Source organism: Sebastes fasciatus, chromosome 5 (assembly GCF_043250625.1).
Source record: "Sebastes fasciatus isolate fSebFas1 chromosome 5, fSebFas1.pri, whole genome shotgun sequence".
NCBI lineage: Eukaryota > Metazoa > Chordata > Actinopteri > Perciformes > Sebastidae > Sebastes > Sebastes fasciatus.
Window position 1 is genome coordinate 8721089 of NC_133799.1, and position 21924 is coordinate 8743012.

Below are 21924 nucleotides of genomic sequence, written 5' to 3' on the forward strand. Positions count from 1 at the left end.
AGACACACAGATACACAGAGAGAAAGACAACACATTAGCTAGAAAGCCAATAGGGAGCCACTATGTAGGGGGAATCCACTGTGACACACACACATACACACCATATCTAAACTGATATATGTGTCAGAGAAACAGTAATACTGATGAATACTACAGTTAAATACTAATGGCAATTTAATTATGATACCTAAAGACAAATGATAGCCTCTTTTCCATGCCAGTGATAATATTTCTTAACGTCATATTATCATCACAGAGTATCTCTACCAATCACGGCCGGAGTTTCATGTTTGTTTTCTCTTTCTCTTTCCAGAAGATGATCTCTCTCCCTTTCCTGAAACTGAATACGTCAGCTGTATTTGAAAGAAAACTCCCATTTCATCTTAGTCCCGTGAAGCAACAAAGGTTATCACCTGTCTAGAGGCTGTCAGTTTTTGCCTACAAAATGAGAAAAGCCGTCCTGTGAAGTGAAGTCTATTGATGAAGCTTTGAGATTTATTCATAAATTACAATCCAGCCTTGATACGAATTCCCAATAGGCTTCCTTTCCTTTTAACGGTGATACCTAGCTCCAAGATTAAAAAAATAAAAACACAATGTGTAAAACCCCATTGATAAAACCACACACATAAACAACTGTTTAATTAGGCTGAAAGGGAGGAACACGGTGAATGTGAAGAACACTAGAAGCCTATGAAGCCTTAAACAGCCTCACATGAAAACTGCCACGGACGGATTCATGGGCTTTGAAATGAGGTGGTAATAAATTGATCTGTAATGTGTAGTAAATGTGTATGTGATATGTAAAAACAACAGGCTCAAAGGAAACAACATACACACTGAAAAAGACAAAAACTCAAATGAATAACCAAAACTAACAACCCGGTCTCACTCCCAACACGATTGGGCAGCGCCCCTCAGCATCGGAAACCAGCATACGGAGGTACCCTTTAGCGACAATATGTGACAAACCGGGCTTTCAACTCACTTCAATGTAAACCCACCCGGGGCGATATTCGACGGTCGGAGCAAGTGACGTAGTATTAATAGCATGAGAGTCCGCTCAGGGCGGGCAGGAGGGCTGGTGGATGGGTCAAACAAACACAAGACTTTCAACCAGGAGACCGGTGTTCGTGTCCCGTGTGAAACTAAAAGTAACATTGACTTGTTTTTTCACGTCAGTCGTTAGTCACGTGAGTCGTCGGTATTGTCAGTCCCATGAGTCACGTGGGTCGCTAGTCAGTTAAGTTAACGTCAACCACAACCGTTTCCAAACCCCAACTAAGTGGTTGTGTTGTCTAAACCTAAGTTCTTGTGGAAACCGAAGTTAATTTTGAAAGGACACTATGCATGTAACGAGCGTATATTGACATGACTTCCCCAGTCCATCCAAAAGTAACGCGAGAGGGGTACCCGGTGTGTCGGTGTCTGATGTCGAGCGGCACTGACCGGCGACATTCTTAGTCGACTAACACTCATACGATTTTGTCCTTTAATCAATTAGTTGATTTAATCGACAGATCTATAAAACTGAGTTTCTCCACAAAGAATCACACAAAAGCACAACTTTAAATGTTGTGTTTACCAGAGATGTGCTCATAAGTTTCTTGGAAATACTGTAAGTCATTCAGCTTGGAAAAAGCATAAAAAACAACTAATCGACAAAGGATATCTTAGTTGACTAACACCAAAATGAGCAATTAGTCGACTACTCTATTAAAAGGGGGCAGCCCTAAACTAAACCACCACAAAACTCAACAAGGAGGGAAAACTGGGATCTCTGCCCAGTTCCTGAATAACACTGATATATACAGTATGTCAGCTGAAACAATTACATAATATACACAATGCTGGAATCAACTATCCAATAATTCATAAAATGTCTAAGTAGTACGTTACTACTACTAACATCCTGTGAAAACAGCTGTGACTTCTGACCAGAGAATCATCAAGTCACATCACAGCTGCAAAAATATGGATAAAAAGGGAAATGAGACTTTCCATCATCACCCTAGACAACTTATGTTGAAACTACTAAGCAGTGTTTCTGCTGCCCCATTGGACCTGCTCAAGAGACCAGCAGTTTAAAAGTGAAATTGTATTATGCAGCTCTCAGATTTGACCATTTATAATCAGCAGACTTTGCTGAGCAGTAAAAAATAACTACGGCACCTTCTGGCACCCTGAAGTGTCAAAGAGCAAAGAGAATTCATTTGAATTGCAAACATAACCGTGAAGTCAAGTTGGAACACACAGGGCATCAGTACGGCCAAATCAAACATGCATAAAAATAAAAATGCTATTTGATACTGGGAAACAATTTCTGGGGTCCAGTGTAACCATGGTGATGAAGTTAAAGGGCTTCGTGATGAACAACTTCTACCAGTGTTCAGGCTTTAAATGAGTTGCATCACATCCTAGAAGGAGATAAGATAAAGATTCATTGTACAGTAGTAGAATAGCACAAAGTGTACTTTTTCGTGCTGAACAAAAGATTGTGCCGATTTAGCCGAAGCTCAGATTTGGGCTGGTCAAAATGTATCTAATCAAAATGAAACAGGATAAGCAGTTTGTGTGATTTTTGGAGAGATCCATTAAAGAGCACCTTAAACACTACAGACAGGTGCAGGCCTTGCACTGTGAGCTTTTGACCTGCAGGAAAATGTCACCATGCCTCCGGACATCACTGCCCCTGTGGTCATACACCTGGACGAGAACACAACACAATGTCTTTTATCAAAGCTCCGGACTCGCCTGCTGCTGTTTTGACCCTGAAGTCCTGCACATGTTGTTTTTGAAATAGTGTTTCACAAGAGAACATACCGGCTCCCACCATGCATAAATTGGCTACTGTTGGGGAAGTGTATTTCAAACACATCTAATACAGAGACTATTTCATGTCGGTTGAGTTGTGTTTTATTGAGTTTGGAGCTACTATAGTTACTTATTACTAATTACTATTTACATACATTACACACTATTATCCTGATATGGTTTGTTTTTGCTTCAATGCAAGTCCTTCAAAATTAAAACACATCGCACAACTCTTCTCCAGGACACCATGCTTTATTCACCAAATGTTTTCAGCTACCTTGACTTCATCAGGGTGGTGCCTGAGGCTGTTTCCAGTTTCCTTATATACAACACATTGAACTGTAATTTTTGACCGCAGTGAAAATATTGTTTTTGAAAGGCTAAACACCAACAAATATGGACTGAAGCAAAATATTTCGTTGGATTAAAACATGTTGTCAATTTTGGAAATAATTAGATCTATCTTTTTTCAATAACTGTTGACTTTTGGACTTTACAACGCTCTGGAGTTATTGGAAATGTTTGGATCACACAAGTCTAAAACAATCCTACGCAGCCGCCGCAATTACATATTCTGAGTTGGGCTCGCACGGGCAGGCTTGGGACTCCTGGTGTGAGTGAGATCGGAGTGAAATTGGAGTGGGACGGAACGGGAGATAAGGCGACGCTCCAACTTTTTAAAAAATCTGCTCTGTGTTCCAACCAAAATCCTTCCGCTTACACTCCCCGCTCGCTTGAGCTCCACTCCACTCGCATAATCGGACAAATAGTCTTTTTTTTTTTCTAGATCTGGGTACGAAAAGGATTGTTTGAGGTATCCCATTTTTGTGTTCCCATTTACATGTTGGAAGTGAAAGTGAAAGCCTGAAAACTGGTAGTGTGGAGGCTAAGTCGAGTATCACTCTTAGCTCTTGTCTTCTATTACTGATGATGAGAGACAGAGAAGCCAAATCCACCACACAGAGTTCAAATTTAGTATTTGTTCAAACCAAAGAGGCTTCATCCTCAAATACTGAGTGTGTATTTAAATGATACAGAATGAAGATATCAAGAGACAAAGACTGATTACAAACCTGGATAACGTGATGATCATCATATATAGGGACATAAATGTTACTCTATCCTACATTTCAATATATATATATATATATCCTACATATATATATATATATATATTGAAATGTAGGATAGAGTAACATTTATGTCCCTATATATCCCATATATATTTGAGAATCTCCCGTAATGAGTAAGTATGAGGTGATATACTCCTCAGCAACCACACACAGCATCTGAACAATACAGTGACAAATGCAACATCACATAATGCCAAGTCATCCTGAGTGCACGATATATAGGAAATAGGAAATGGAAAGTTGAATGCTGGAGTTTAGGTTCCAGTCCCATAAATCACTCAGTGATTGTTTGTTAAATTATTCAAATGAAAACATTGGCAGCTGGTGTCTCTGCCACTCATCAGAGGTAGCAACACAGCCAGAAAACGTCAGAGTGATGAGTGATTTTTGGTGCTAAAAATGGTGCTACAATCACAAACTATGATTACTCAGTCGAAGCTGGTTGCATCTATGTGGCTTCTATTTCAAGACAGCGTGTTCAGCTCCGTCACAACCTGAAGGTATGGCAAGGCAAAACAAAAGTTTAAAAACTTATCAAAACCCCAAAAGAAACTTCTCAAACCACTCATGAGTCAGAATCCACTCTTCCACCATTATTGCATATGTTCGACATTTTCCAAGAAATCAACTAGAGCAGTCGTTCTCAACAGCAGCAAGCTGCTAACATTTAGAGCCACCTTTCAAGCATATTTCATATTCATTTAAGACCAACATTGTTGGCACAAACCAGTTCCTAAAGTTCTGGGCAGACCTTACAGTGTCATAAAGAGGTGTCAAACAAGCATGCTTAACTTCAACTCAAACAACTGTAAAAAGTTCACATTTCTATGACAAGGTGAGGAAAAAAAAGAAACTGCGTTTGATAGATTTGAATATCTATAAAAAATGAAGGTAGGGCTGCAACTAACAATCCACATTATCAATTAATTTGCTGGTTATTTTTTGATTAATCAATTAATTGTTAAGTGTATAAAATGTGAGGGGAGGAGGGGGGATTTTCATCACAATCAGTGGCGCCGGCAGGATTCATAGTATTTCATAGTGTGCACAATAACCACCCGCCCATTTATAGGCTACCTTTCACATCAAGGTTCCCATGCACACACATACGCAGTCTACTCAGCGAGCGAGTGAGCGAGCAAGAGAGAGAAAGATTGATTTATGTGTTTTTTTTGCACCAATGTTGCCAATACATCACCACCACCATAAAACTCTGATTAGCCTACTGCAAACATTTCAAAGCCAATAGGCCTGAAAAACAGCAACAGCCAGCTGAATAAGATAAGATAAGAAGAAGTGCTTTAATATTACTTTAGGCCCTGGGGCTATGGACAGTGAAAGACCTTCCGTCTCTTCACAACATTAATGCAGCACCCCCTTTCAATGGACAGTAACAAAAAGTGCCCTCCTCATCAGTAAACACAATGTGAAACTCATCAATATAAGACAATATGTAGGGCTGCACTGAATGGTTCGAAGCTCAGAAGCTTCATTCATTCTCTCTTTTATCTCGTTGGCTAATCTTCCAAGAATCCACATTAAAAACATTTTAACATACAATAATTTATATACATTTCAACACATAATTGTTGACACACACACATATCACATACATACATGCATACAGTACACACACATTCATGACGTTGACATTCAAATTCTAAATTAACATTCAAATCTATTGATTCGTTTTGTTGTAAAGTCCAAAAGTCAAAATGTATTGAAAAAAGATAGATGTACGTTTATGATCATTTCCAAAATTCACAACATGTTTTAACCTCGTGAAATATTCTGCGTCAATCCATATTTGTTGCCGTTTAGCCTTTCAAAAACAAGATTTTCACTGCCGGGGCTTCAGCTTCAGTAAGCCCGTGCATTAGGCGCCATAGCCCAGAGAAAAGTGCAATAAAAGTCGTCCTTTAGCGCAAAAGCATCGGATTCCCTTGTTTAACAGCATCAATAGTTGGACAGTAACAACAATGTGCAATAGCAAGACCTCCAAAACCTCATAACGACAACTCATCACTCATTACGGCTGCTGGCGCCACTACCCAAGATCACGTCTTCACATTGCTTGTTTGGTCCAAACGGGATGTTTTAAGGATATAAAACACAGAAAGAAGGAAATCCTCACATTTGAGGAGCCGGAAACTTGTTGGGATTTTCTCTTGATAACGGACTTATATTGTTAATCAAATTTAAATGCAGGGAGCAGCTATGGACAATCTGGACATTGTCTCAATGTTGGCAGAACATGTATGTTCCCTTTCAACTCTGATGCGGGCCGTCAAATCAAAATCTATTTAACAGTAAAATATATGCGGAGCACACAGGAGATCTGGAGGTGGCTTAAAAGCATCTGTAACGCTGACCTGCACACAAACACCACCTCTTTTATCTTACATCAAAGCTACAGTCTGTATCTGCATACCGACCAACCCCTATGTCCACACTATTTGGTTAAAAAATACAATACAAAGACTACAAAGTGTATAAAATATGTGCAGGCATCTATGACTCAGTGCATGTGCAGATCCGGTAGACGCTGCAGTCTTGGATGGAAAATGTTGAAATGAGCAACAATCGGGACATCTGCTCCACAGGCGTCTTAGTTTTCACAGAGAACATCAATGTAGGCAGATCTAATGCAAGGTCAGGTCAGGATCGGGCTAACACACAAGAAAATCTATCCCCACCTTTCTGAATCTTCATCTATCAGCCTGCCTGTACTTGTCTTCCTCCCTCTACTGCATCTCCATCGATCGCTTCGTTTTTGTCTTTTTGCGCCTTTCCTTCCCACCTTACTGCTCTCTGACTACTGTATTCCTTCATATCTATTGGCTTTATGCCTGTCTGTCCTTTGGTCTCTCTCACCACTTCGCTCCCAGTTTCCCTATCTCCATTTCCATGTGCCTCTGTCTGTCTTCAGATACCGCCTCCACCCAAATCAATTACCTCAAACCCCATCTAATACTCTTACACACTCACACACACACTCACACACTGTAATGGATCTCTTACACTAAGCTGAGAGCCTAATCTGGTTTTAACCCGCTAAGTACGCCACCTAACATTAGGCATTACGAGGAGATGGAGAGAATATGGTTTGGGCTTTATGCTAAAGCTCTCTCTCTTTTTATTGCCTCTAATGACACAGTGCAGCCCGACAAGCGGGGGCTGACGTCAAATTCTGCTCAATACTTTCTCCAGCAGTGAAAGGGAGACCTCTAAGACGCTTAAATAGCTTACAAAATAATCTTATAATTCACAGCCTGGCAATCACTGAGTGGGCTTCCAAGTGAACTTTGCCACAAAAAAAACACAAAGAGAAAACATGAAAAAAAAGAATAACAAAAGCGCATACGTGTTAATTATGGGTCTCTGCTTCTGAGCGTGTCGATTATAACGCATGCTCCTATGAGGAGTGTGTAGGGGCTAAGAAAAGAAAAGAAAATCTTCCGTTGAAATCACCTCGAAGGCTGCAATTCTGCTGCCACGCTCCCCGTTGAAGCAGCTAATTAAAAACAGGGGAGTTACGAACGCCGCGACGGACCCCTGAAACTCGAGGGGCTGGTCCTCGTGCTGTGTGGAAGGTGGTCCTGCTGTTTCATCTTGGCCCTGAGGCCTAGATGAAAGTCTCAGGTGGAGAAAGGCGTCTCACAGAAGTAATCAACTCAGCGGGCTGACAGGGGAAAACGCTCCAGAAGTTCAATCCACATGTGAATTCTTTCTTGATGACTTTAAAAAATGCTTGGTAACTCCTTGAATTTCAAGCTGATAACTAGAAAACAAATGTGTACAATTTTCATTGGAAAGTATAATTCGATTGAATAGCATCCCCCCCCACGTATCAAAGTTACGTGATATGATAACTAGGGTTGTCAAAGTTAACACGATAATAACGTGTTAACGCAAATTAATTTTAACACCACTAATTTCTTTGACGCATAAACGCAAATTGTGATTTTTAGGTTGTAGCCTGCTCAGATTAAATAAGATGTCACGAAGGAGGTTAAATAACGCTCCAAACTTGTGCTAAATTTTGGCGAGGAAAAACTGTCATGGCCATTTTCAAAGGGGTCCCTTAACCTCTGACCTCAAGAAAATGGGTTCTATGGGTACCCACGAGTCTCCCCTTTACAGACATGCCCACTTTATGATAATCACATGCAGTTTGGGGCAAGTCATAGTCAAGTCAGCACACTGACAGCTGTTTGCCATGTTATGATTTGAGCATATTTTTTAAGCTAAATGCGATTAACTATGAACAATCATGCGATTGAATGCGATTAAATATTTTAATCGATTGACAGCCCTAATAATAACGTTATTCAAAGATATGTGGCATAATAAGGAGTATAACAAGCGAGAACATCCACTAAGAGCAGGAGGGAGAGGTGGTGGATGGGTCCAACAAACACAGGACTTTCCCCCAGGAGACTGTGAAACTAAACTAAAAGTCAAAGTTCACTAGTTGTGTGGTAATGTAATTTTGTAGGAGTCAGGGTTGACTTGTAAATATTGTTGACATCAACATCCAAGTTGTAATTAACGACTGGGAAACTCAATAATTTCTGAAAGCTCTGATATATGCGAATTGGCACTTAAAAAACAAGTAAACATAGCCGTCAGTTAAAGTTTGTCATTCAATATAATTAACCCAAATATAATGGATATGATGTAATCGTGTTTATGCACAATATTTTAAACCCTTAAAAGTCCAGTTTAGTAATCATACATCCATCTTGAATTGTCAGTTAACAAAGGAATCTTTCCCCACCTCTCTGACTCTTCATCTATCAGTCTGCCTGTACTTTCATTACTCATCCCATATGACGTGAACACAACATAGGCTACGATGGTAAACATGGTAAACATTATAGCTGCAAAATACCATCATGTTAGCATGCTGACATAAAGCATCACTCAATGCAGCCTCACAGAGCCACTATGGCTGTGGACTTGTCTAGTTTTAAATTATATCGTCAACTTATTGATATTCAGTAAAATAGCTGGACCCTGGTTGTTAAATTTTGTAGGCCAATGATCAAAATTAGTTAGACTATGATTAACAAAAGATTGAATAAGCAAAGTACACCTGAAGGATCCAAACAGCACCTTGATATAACCTTGACTTACAGCTAATTTCTCTTTTTTCCTATTTTGCATTTGAAAGCTTTGACAAGAGACAGGTTATTATTCAAAATAGTGATCCCAGAGCAACACTACAAAACAATTTAAGAGAGAAATCTCACCAACAACCAGCCTGGGTGTCATCTATTATCTTTTTATGATACCTTCATCCTTTACAGGCCATCAAGTGAGAAAATTATAATTTCATCCATTTCACCGATTCTTCTTCTGTGCTAAAGGTGAAAAGTTCCTTGAGTAATGATGTGTAAGATTTCAATTTGCTTTAGAGATGAAAGGGAGATAAGAGGAAACCACGGAGCCGAGGACGGTGTTTAGAAATTACATCATTATTGCAATTTCAAACCTGAACTAAAGGTAATATCATCTGTCTGTGTGTGTGAAGGATGAGCTCTCTATGGATCTGCTGCTCTTTCCTTATCAATCACACACACACACACAGATTATACACACCAGTAAGAGCACCGAGTCTCCTGTGACTCATCCTAACAATGAAGGCCCCCCAAGGATGTTTTTGACTGCGAACTGCAAAGTGTATAAATCCTCAGATCACAGCAAACATCATCTCTGAGATGAAGAAGCTGTGATCTGAAAGGCTATCCAAACATTTGCATTGTCTGAAAGGCATACGTTACAAAAGACGATTTCACAAATAAAAGATAAAAACAGGACGAGAATGGAAGAATGAGAAGTGGCACCAGCAAGTTGTGTCTACAAATATAAACACACACAACAGATATGACACAGCCACGATTGTGCCTCTGTAGCACCAATAAACCCTCATCCTCCCTTACGTCTCTGTGGCTTTATATTCCTCCCCGCCACTGTGCTACAGCATCTACATGAGTAAACACTTCAGACGAGCTGCGTGCTCCTCTCTCATCCTCTCCCTCTCTCTCCAGCGGGTCCTCTCATCCTCAGAGTCCTTTGTCTTCCAACACGTCGGCCCTCCCACACTCTCCTCTCCATCACCACCACAACCTCCTCTCCATTCTGCTCCCTTTTTCTCCTCTCTATCGCTGTTTTCATCCATCAGTCCTCCCCACAGTGCTGCAGCCACTTCCATTGCAGGCTTCAAGCTTACATTAGGGCTTGAATATTTTTTGGGTTCAGTAGATTTTTATTATGATTCAAAAATATTCTTTAAAGGAACAGTGTGTAGCATTTAGGGGGATCTATTGGCAGAAATGGAATATAATATTAATGTTTTCTTTAGTGTATAATCACCTGAAAATAAGAATCGTTGTGTTTTTGTTACCTTAGAATGAGCCCTTTATATCTACAAAGGAAGTGGGTCCTCTTCCCGGAGCTGACCACCATGATTTAACACCCAACCTTTGTGTATAATAATATTAGGGCTGTCAAAATTAACGTGATAATAACGAGTCAATGCAAATTTGTTTTAACGCCATTCATTTCTTTAAAGCACTGACGCAACCTGCGATTTTTAGGTTGTAGCAGGCTCAGTTTTAAAGCTAGAGTGAAGATACTGGTATCATGTGGAACTAGAAAACCTAAATAATCCATTGGTACCAACCATGTCGTTAAATAACGCTCAGAATTTACGCTAAATTTTGGCGAGGAAAAACTGTCATGGCCATTTTCAAAGGGGTCCCTTGACCTCTGACCTCAAGATATGTGAATGAAAATGGGTTCTGTGGGTACCCACGAGTCTCCCCTTTACAGACATGCCCACTTTATGATAATCACATGCAGTTTGGAGCAAGTCATAGTCAAGTCAGCACACTGACACACTGACAGCTGTTGTTGCCTGTTGGGCTGCAGTTTGCCATGTTATGATTTGAGCATATCTTTTATGTTAAATGCAGTACCTGTGAAGGTTTCTGTACGATATGTGTAATTGTTTTGTGTTGTTAATTAACTTCCAATAATAAATATATATATATACATTTGCATAGAGCAAGCATATCTGCCCACTCATATGTTGATAAGAATACTAAATATTTGAAAAATCTCCCTTTAAGGTACATTTTGAACAGATAAAAAATGTGCGATTAATTTGCGATTAATCACGATTAAATACTCTAATCGATTGACATCCCTTAATAATATATATTTATATTTTAGGCCCTAACCCAACTAAAAGCTGTTTGTTTAACTGAAATCATCCAAAGCAGTAATTGTGGATGTGGCAAAGTTTCCTCCGTCCCCACTGCACACCTGAATGTCAGAATCAGCTTTTGTGCAGGCATCTCTTGTCTAATTCAGTTCTGCAACAGCAAAAACACCACAAACAGGTGGGACTCGAGATGCGACAAGTGTGGAGCAAGATGCAGGCAAGCAGGGGAGCCAGAATCATCTTGAAATTTGATTGCAACATTAATTCAGCAGTCACCAAATGTAACAGAATATAAAATCACTTTTAAACAAGTAACTTTACAAAGATATTAATATTTAGAAATAGTGGCTACAGAATCAAACACGTATGACAAGATTTCTTATTACTGTGTTTGTTGTTATCAGCTGTAGCAGTAGTATTGAAATGTTATAGAAAGGTATATGAGGTTGGTGGGTGTTTGATGTATATGGACAGAGAGATAGAGAACTGGAGGGATGAGATGCATAAGAGGCAGTTGCTGAGTGGATCTGCCACTCGGCGTCTCTTCAACCAGCCGCCTACTCACCCGCCCACGGCTGCATTGTTCACTCAGCAGCTCTGTCCCTCTTTGAAACATTTCACTCTAAAAACGGGTGCGTCATTTTACATATCCACACATATAATTTTGTACAGTTTTGTAGTATACATGTGGATTGCATTCTAGTGGAAACATAAATAAAATAGTGCCTTCTGATTTAAATCTGAATTTAAACAAATGATAAAAGCAAGTACAGCTACTCTAGGAGTCTGCAGTTTGACGAAAAAACTTTGACACCAAATACTTTCGGACAGCAAAAAAAATGAAAATAATGCCTTTTAATTGTGCATGAGATCCCGCCCCTGTCGGCCATTGTATCATCAATTCATCATCTATTGATCCTTCCAGTAGATGACTCCGTCTCTCTCATTGTTCTCTCTCCGTCATGCCCTCCCCCCCGTCCGTCCATTTCTACCATTAGTCAGACAATCTGTCATTTTAAGTCAATCCTAACCTTCATCCTCCATCCATCAATTCAGTTCCTTAACATCCTACCACCACCCATTCTGCAGGTGCTTTCCACTCCTCTCCTTCCTGTCCTTTCTGCCTTCCCCTCTTCTTGAGTGAAAAAAATACTGCATTTGATCTATGATCTAACCAAATACCTAAATCTAATCTTAAATGACAAAACTGGCTCAAATGGAGTATTTGAAAACAGATGTGTCACCATGTACAGACACAACAACACAGACACCTGTACAATTGTAATTGATGAATCATTTCACTTTTCAAGCAAAAAGCCAAAGGATTTTATGCTTTTCTTTGAGAAGGATTAGGAAAAAAATCATATTACTATACAATACTAATAAAAATGTCTTTGGGAGTCAGATAAAACAAGGAATTTGAATTATAAAAGGCATTTAAAAAAAAAATCTGACTTTTAATGGACAAAATAATTTATCATGAACATAATTGGCAGGTTAATCAATAATGGAAATATGAATTAATTGAGGCCCTAATGTGAGTCAACGTAATCTTCAGCTCTCGTACACATTAGTGAAACCATACACCTGTGACAATGTCTCACTCTCTCACTCACATGCACACCAGTGAAACCAGAAGGTTCTGTTTTCTCAGAAACTACATACACTACAAAAGGGAATAGATTCAAGATACAAAAAAAGAGTATTTGTTATGACAAATTGTCATATTTAAATCAATACATTTAAAGAATCTAAACAAATGCAATAGAAAGAATGTTTCAATTACATCTTAGCTCATTTGGTCTCTCACTCTCCCGTCTATTTCTTTCTCTCTAACACAAAAAAACAAGACCACACTGAGAAATCTGCATATTCAAAACTGGATCATGACAATACCTCAGGGAGGCACGACTTCCTCTGTTGATGCACTCTGAAGACTTAAGACCAGATGTGGGTTTCTCTGTGTGTTTCTGTGGTCAGCTGGTTATCATGAGCTTTTCTAATCTTTTGTGTGCTCCTTATACAAAGAAAGCAAGGTTGACAGCCCTGATAACACTGTGAGCGGAAGTATCAGACACAAGTTACATTATGTGTATGTGTACATGTGTGAATCTTTGTGTGCTGTACAGTCCAACCAAAAGGTGTTAGACCATGTGTGTGTTTTTCATGTGCGTTGGTGTGAAACACAGATAAAAAAACACCTCTTATGCAAACTCTGGTTGCTGAAGAGAGAAACTTGAGGGTTTATACACAGTAAGTGATTATGACTTAATGAGACATCTGCATATTTTTCCATATTTCAGAGATGCCTGCATTTTTCTCAAAACATTATTTCTGATTGTCAACGGGGGAGCTTTAAAAACTGTATTTGCCACAGCTGGGGTTCAAGTTATTTACATTTCTACAGCAGTAACTTTGCTGCTGTTTGTTGTATGAAGATAAAAAAGATGCCACAATTATTCTTCAGAATTGTATACAGTCATTGCTGACCACAAAGCAAAGCCCAAACTTTGACAGTGTAATATAAAGCCCTGTTCAGACCTGGCATTAACATGCGTCCTGAGTGATTGGATCACAAGTGGACAGTTTTAAGTACGTCTGTTCACACTTGCGTCTTGAGTGACCACTTGTGATCCGATCTCACTTCCCCGCTCTATATGCACATAAACACGTAGTAAACACATGGCCAATACAGCAGACGTTGTGACGTAATATTACAGGATTGTCAGTAGTAATATCCTACATATTAGTGAATCTGGTACATTGTATTAACATCAAAATAAAAGGTTATTGTACCGGCGGTCCCCGGGGACCTCTGCGCCTCCGACACCGCTGCCTTTGCCAGGCAACAGTGGAGTACAGAGCTTCAGAGAGCCAGGGATGAGAGAGAGAGAGCAGGCAAGAAGGAGGGTGTCAGCTCCGTGCAAAGCACACATGTGACAGTATGATAGATATAGATGAGATATATTTTAATAAAATACAGTTGTACTGACAGGATACAGTAGAGCACAGAGGCCGTTTCCATGCTGCGAGGCAGACAAGCGCTCACATCTGCCTGACTATTCCCCTGAGGAGCGCAGAGACCCCGTGGATCCCAGCGGGACTTAAGTTGAGTAGGCGGTCCTTAAAGTGGCCCAGGACGCATTCGCGTACACACTGCTAAAAGAATGTGGCCACATGTGGCCCAGACCACCTCTGAATGTGGTCTGAAAGATCTGATCTCAAAGCGTCTTGAACGCGGTCAAACCTGTACTTAAAGCTGTCCACTTGTGATCCGATCACTGAGGAAGCATGTTAATACCAGGTCTGACCAGGGCCAAAGTTGAATAAAACTCGGCAAAATGGTTGGAGGCAATAATGGACTCCAAGAAAGCTATTTTTGAAACCAAAACCTGTAACTGTATGTGATCCCCTGCCAGTGGCATAAATATAGAGAGTGTAGCCAGGGCACTGGGGTCTGTTGCCAGAGAGGGCCCGTGCACTGGCCACCACAGCACAGCTGGTGGACGGCTTTTTTGTTGTTGTTTTAAACTGTCACCCACCAGTGAACCCCCCTGCTATACCCGATCTGTGAAAATATTTCTTTCGCCAAAGGGGGAATGACAGAAAAAAGTTTGAAGTCTTATCTTCTTATCTTAACTATCACACCACTGTATACACAAATATATCTGTATGTGTGTACATCTCTGCTATGTATGTCTGCGATCTACAGACAGGACAGTCTGACATTATAATATAGATAAATAAAAATATAGTTATTCTAGTTATGGACTTGTGGATGTGAAATACAGGAACAATGAGGCGGCTGCTGGTGTCACCATTGTGCTGTTTCACACTCGTCTCAGAAACAAATGTGATGGGCAACGTTATTGACAGTCGCCTTGTAATGAGGGAACAATAATAACGGGTGAGAATCGGCAAAGGAAGGAGAAGCATCACAATCATCATCGTCGTTTTCTTCCCCGCTCTTGGTGTCAAACCAAGGACGTTTTTTTTGACTAGTCGAAGCGTGTGTGCGTGGGGGTACTTGTCGCTTCATTAGCTACCCACAGTGCACTTGGCCTAATGAAATTCTGAAGAATTTCAAATTATGAACACACACACAAACACACAAAAGAAAAGCATGCGCAAAAACGTGAAACATGATATGACATATTCACATATTCACTCAGCCTGACAGCAAGAGCTAATAAGGACAGTGACATGGCGTGTGTTTATGTCTGTGTGTGTGTGTGTGTGTGTGTGTGTGTGTTGAGTGTGATCAAAGATAACAGGCGCATCACATTTGCGTGGCCTGTGCTGATTTACATTTAGTGATTCACAAGGAGACAGATGGACAGATGATGACAGAGACGGAGAGACAGAAAAGAGGGGAGGAAGAGGGAGACAGAGAGGGAGACAGAGAGGGAGAGCAGTGACAAGCTGCTGTCCAGGGAAGCAATTAGACGGACTCGGCTGCTGTCACTTAAAGACAGGAAGATGGAGAACAAAAAGTGAGATAGAAAAGAGTAGTATTGAGCCTCATAATGGTTCTGTTAGCTAGTGTTGTGTAGTCCTGTGAGAACAAACACACACAATTATTAATGTCCTAATGTTAATAATTATTCCAAATGTGCGGCCAAATGCTCAAAACTTTTCAGAAAGGGTAAAACCTTCCTTAGCTTTATCATTACAAAGCAAAATTATGGATGTCGTTTCAATGCTTTTATTGTTGCCTATGTAAAGCACTTTGAATTGTCTCTGTGTTTGAAATGTGCGATTTTAATAAAGCTACCCTACATAACCATGAAGCAACACGCTATGTGTTTATTATGTTTGATATTAGAATATAGCTTTACACTGTAATAAAAGTAAGTAAATTAACCATCAGTGAGATCACAACCCCGACATCATTTTTAAGGAAACTATAAATCAAATGTAAAGCTATTTTCTTATACTACTTATTTCATTTTCAGTAGATTTCCACATCAAAAACAGCAATTTGACAAATAGAGAGGTATTTATTGGCACTTTTAGGTAAAAAATTAAAACAAAAATACAGAAATAGTCACTTCCGCAGATGCACAAATTTTGTTGTTTTGCGGAGGCACGGCCCATGAAAGCCACAACGCTGATGGTACATGTCCACAGCTTCCGTCCTCTCCACACTTCCTATTCATTGTCTATGTTGGCAGTCGTGCAATGCATACTGGTAGCATGGCGGCGCGATTCGAGAGACGGGGCGTCACGTTGGCTGCTCTTCATTTGCATAAAGTTGAGGTCGAGGCTACTTTATCAGGGGCAAATCAGGGGAGTCCGGCGCGACTCACTGCCTATGGAAACTCCCGGCAAACTTTTAAACTAACTTGTGTATCTAAAATACAGACAGATTCAGCACCTACATGGCTTATTTCTCTCAAAAAAAAATTTCAGAAACACATTTTGGCGAACTATTTTCCTAATATAGGAGAAAAAAAGTTTACAAATGAGCTGCCATGTTGGTTTCAGTTTGAAAGCTTAGAGCAGCAGGCGGCAGCTTGGCTTGCGGTAGTTGGTGTTACTGGTGTTACACGTTGGTCGGGCATACACCGATTACATTATGTACCCACTGTCGTTTTGCTTTTTTTTACAGGAATAAAACCCATTTAGTTCATTTTTGCATATCAGCAGCGTGTTATCAATACAAAATCGGACGTCGGACGCTACAATCTGAAAGTGAAAGTGTCTGCTTGTACAGAGTCTCAGCTCCGAGTAGCAGGAGTCATATTTCACTCACACATGGGAGGAGAGAGAGTTGACACACAAGACAATGGCGGCGGATTTGGTGTCGAAGCGAAAAGCAAAAGCGCCTATTCGGCAATATTTCAGATTTAAACGACATAAGGGAAACATAATGTTAATGAGGTAATCGCCGTGAGGACGGAGTGGTCACAGCCGGTGTGCATGGCGGAGCAGCGCCAGGTGGAAACCTGCAGCCTCGTAGAGACAGCTGTACCGGAGAGACCAAGACACACAGCCATCGGACGTTAAAGATCAAAGTAAGCACGCTACACATATTGACTGTCATGTTTTCTTGTAAAATGTCCAGTGTAATCGGTAACACCGGTGTTGTCACAAGTTTATTAACCGGTGGGAAAATTTGTTCACTGTCACATCCCTAGCGGCAGCAGCCCAAGAGAGAAAGCGTTCGATGGTAGCCCATCAAGCGTCCACTAAAAAGTGGACTCACTAAAAAGTGATGACCATGATTCCTAAACCATGCAGCAGCAAATGTTTAGTCATGTCAGACGTACTTGCAAACCGTTTCTGTGCGCGATTACATTCTGCTGTAACACCTCTTCCTTTTGTGAAGCTTAGCCACAAACTGTTGACTCTATACATGTGCTTTGAGACACGCATAACCACCAATGTAGAGGGAAGTGCGGTCAGTCCAAAACTCTGCAATGAAAAGTGATTTTAAGGGACTCGTGAGCAGAATTGAGACTAGAAGAATAGAAAATACTTTTCCTTATATGTTTGGAATTTCTTCCAATTCAGACGCCGCATTCAATACCCAACCCCAGCAATGCTGCTTATAATGAGCTTAATGTTTTTTCCAAACATTTGTACAAACCCCAAGGCAGTGAACCATAGCCATTTCTCTAACCGTCAACTTCTGCTTTCTAAACTAAATGCAGCCTTCCAGACATCACAAACAACTAACAGCAAAGCTAATCAACTCTCCATTCAGCAGTGTCATTACCAGAGAAAAACACAAACCAACAGCAACCCAAAGCCAAACACATTCATCTTTGTAGGGAGGGATGACAAAAAAAAAGCGAGAGAATAGTTTATTGATGTAAACACCAACAGAAAACAGAAGAAGGCAGTAAAAGAAAAAGAACAAAGAAGAGCTAAATGAGTGTTTTAATGGCAAAGTCACAATGAAAATGGTAGATGTGATGGATAGTGTTTCTTCTCTGTGACTGTCTGCTGCAGGACAACCCATACTCGTCCCTCGGCCTGTGCATTTCATCCACACCGTCACACACACACACACACACACACACACACACACACACACACACACACACACACACAAAGCGACAATGAGCTTTTTGCCAGCATGTGTTGTCTTCATTAGTGAACAGTGCAGCCACGAACACAAAGGCCTCCATTGAAAGGCAGGGATTCCCAGGATAAACCCCGCTATTGTATTCCCGGATCCCTGGTTCCGCAGCACTGCCGAATTAGTACACATAGGACCGGTGGCCTCATGTGGAAGCGGCTGGGTCACTGTGGCTAGCTGACTGGTTGGATGGATTGATGCCTGCAGATTCCTGACAGGCTGGCGGACAGCTTCATCTGCCTGTCTGTGGTACATATGTAAATGTGTGCATCTGGGTGCCTGTCGAGCTGCCTGTCGAGCTGCCTGTCGAGCTGCCTGTCTGCCGCTCTGGCTGAAGCTTCAATTCAGAGCTCAGTTAAATCTGAGCAGCAGAGACCTGAAACCAAAACAACCCTCAAACTTCTTCCATATTCACTATTTAAAAAGTTAAGTTTGCTCAAAAGCCAACTGTCTTTCTGACGTGCATTAAACTTCTTTTCTGCAGGTCTGTCTGTGATCTCAAAGAGTTGTGGATATAAATAATAATTAGTTGATTAAAACTGATGACACGGATCGCTGCCTAAGGCCACTGAAATGATTGGCAGTGGAAATGGATCATGTGAGATAGAATCTGATAATGAGAAATAAATAATTCAAACTCATTAAGCTTTGAATTTGCATATGGATTTTGTTTGGCCTGTTCTGATAAAAACTACTGTATTAATACCAAACAAGGACAGTGGGCAAACACACAGCATCATTTATTAAAGGCCTCAGGTGAGTTCAAACATTCGGGATGTGAAGCCCAAAATTTTAATCACACATCAATAGAGCTGGAGTCTGAATGCGCCAAAATGTGCAGCCAACACGTGATCTAATAATGAGATTTTATACAGCGTTGGCAATCCCACCCCATAGTAATGTGAGCATGGCGACAGATAATGATGGATGCTGCACTTTTTGAACGTGGGCCACGGGCCAGATAACAAGCTGCTGGTAAAGGGACTCCAATTTGCTAATGGTGAGGAAAGGACGTAAGGAAGGAAAGAAGCAAGTGGAGGAAGGATTGAGAGGCAGTAAGATGTGCGAGGGAGGTACAGATCAAAAGGACGGTGAGAGGATTAGACACTTTTTGAGGGGATATCTTGGCTAGAAAAAAGTGTTAGGTTTAAAAAAACACATCAGGAGCTCAGGAAGAACAGAGGTGCTGGTACTCTGCTTGTGTGTGGGATGTGTGCGTGTGTGTGTGTGTGTGTGTGTGTGTGTGTGTGTTCGGAGGGTGGGTGTTTACGGAAAAATCATCATTAGCCGAGGAGCTGAAGCAACAGCCCGAAGCAAAGCCGAGACCACAGAGTTACGTACACACACACACACACACACACACACACACACACACAGCGTGACACGCTTAAACACACATTAACACAGATATGTGCACTGCTGGACACACCGACAGACAGACACATAAACACTCCCATCAGTATGACCTAATAAGTCCAACGGTGGAGGCCGGCTCAGTGAACAGATATGGTCATGAGGTGCAGATGCATGCCAAAGCTGCTCCCAGTAGTACGTTTCAATTAGAGTAGAGGTCAGAGACGAGCCAGGCGATGTTCCACTAACTAGTTACCACACAAACAGTGAGGAAAAACACCCCAGAGGATTAGAAGACAGAAAGAGGATGACAGTTTATCGTAGCAATCGCTTTTGTTACACCCAGGAAATTCAATTAGAGCAAAAGCAGAGCAAAAGTGTGCACTATGAGTAAATTACCACAGGGTCAATTACTAATGCATCCACAGAAAGAATTATGTTTGGTGTAATTAACACCTTTATCCCAGGAGAAGCCCTCAAGGAAAACGACTCCAACACTGAAGTAACACAAACACCGATACAACAGGTGAGTCTTATTAAGCAGACTGTTGCATGTCTCAACAGAGTCAAATGAACTCCTGCCATTTACCCCTGGGAAATTTAATTATTTCACTTTGACATACAGAATCTGGGCAGAACTGTGCGGGGCCCCAAGGAAGGAGGGGGGCCTGGCTTTCCAAGGAAACCCGGGGTTTCCTACAGGTCTGGTCCTCCGGTGCGTCTTCCTTGGACCACAGGGAAGCCAACATCACCACAGAACATGGCTATCCGACTGACTCCATTCCGCAAAGAAGATAGACGCACGTCGACTAGGAGGGCTGTTATCCTCCCATCACCCATAGACAAGTCGCACCTCAAAGAAGTGGTAACAGCCCAAGGCCCTCCTTTACCAATTCCAGTAAACCTATCCAAAGGGTTGGCTGCATTACAAGGCCAGGTGGAGGCAGCACAGCTCGTAGGCTTGGGGCTCCCAGGGCAACCTCATATCCATTGAGACCGACTGGGGCAAGCGTTTTTGCGGGTTACCATGCTTGCCTTCCAGTTCCTGTCCCAGCTCAGGAACAGCATACCAGCCATCTGTTTGTCTTGGGGAAAGAGGGTTTTCCTAGCATCCCCAGTTCAAGCTCTCTTCCTCTGGGTTTCATCCCCATTAGGTTCGGGGCTACCATCCGATCTCCTCTTCCGCAACAAAATAATCTTCAACATTGGCGCTCCATCGGTACCTGAGAAAATGACCCTACTTCTCACTTGATTTATTACCTCAGTAAACATTGTAAACATGAGTTTATGGTCTCAATCACTAGTTTCAAGTCTTCTTCAATACAGCATGATGTTCATTTAATAAATTATGGTCCCATTTAGAGTCATATAGACCATAAAGAAGGGTATGCTTTAAGGCGTGGCAACCTTGTGATTGACTGGTCGCTACCATGGCGTTGTCCGGTCTACGAGTTTCCGTGTTTTCGTTTTACAACTTTCACTCTTTCACAGTGTGTTTTCAGCTCATGAAAGTTAATTATAACCTTTTGGTCAGTAAGAAATGTCTCATTTAGCGTTCAGTTGTACTTAGCTCCACCCTCTTGTGTCAAATGCTTAATTCAAGCCTTCAAAACAGTAGTCCACAAACCAATGTGTGACGTCACGCTGACTACATTCACTACTTACAGTATATATAGTCTATGCTCTCAACATGGTGACAACTGGAATGGTGACTTGCAGCTAACAGTGCTAACAGCGCTAACAGTGAAAAGGGCAACAATGGTGACAGAGCTAACAGTGTTTACCTGAGGGAGAACCGTATGGGTGCTAGAATGTAGCACCTTTAACTAGTGTCTGTTACAGGTCAGTCTATGTGAAGTATTCCCTGTATCTGATATGTCTAATAGTCAAAAACACTACAGTGAAAATTAAACAAGAGTTCAATCCTCTCCGTCTTATTACGGATTTGTTGCTAAAAGGAATCCCCAACTACACACAAACACACACACACACACACACACACACTTTACCTTTCAAAACAAACACACAGACACTCCCACTCCCCAGTGACTATCATAGCATTCAGAATATTTTTGAGTCTTGTGCATGCTTGACTGTGTTTTTGTGTCTGCATATGTGATACACTTAGCTCAGGGAATGTGTGCATTTCACACCAATTATAAAAACCTCTCTGCACACAATAAAACCACGTAGCCGTTTTCCGTTCCCTGAGGGAGTTGTGCCATTTTTGATCCATACCTACTCGACAGCGGAGCCTGACACATATGGGCTTCTGACATACCTGCCATCTCATATTAGCTCAGTGC

General features: G+C 41.1%; 1 protein-coding gene across 1 annotated transcript in view; it reads right to left on the reverse strand.

Annotated features, from left to right (window-relative positions):
• The window catches only part of raver2 (ribonucleoprotein, PTB-binding 2), a 94621-nt gene that overhangs the window by 42534 nt on the left and 30163 nt on the right, over positions 1-21924 (reverse strand). The window lies entirely within an intron of this gene.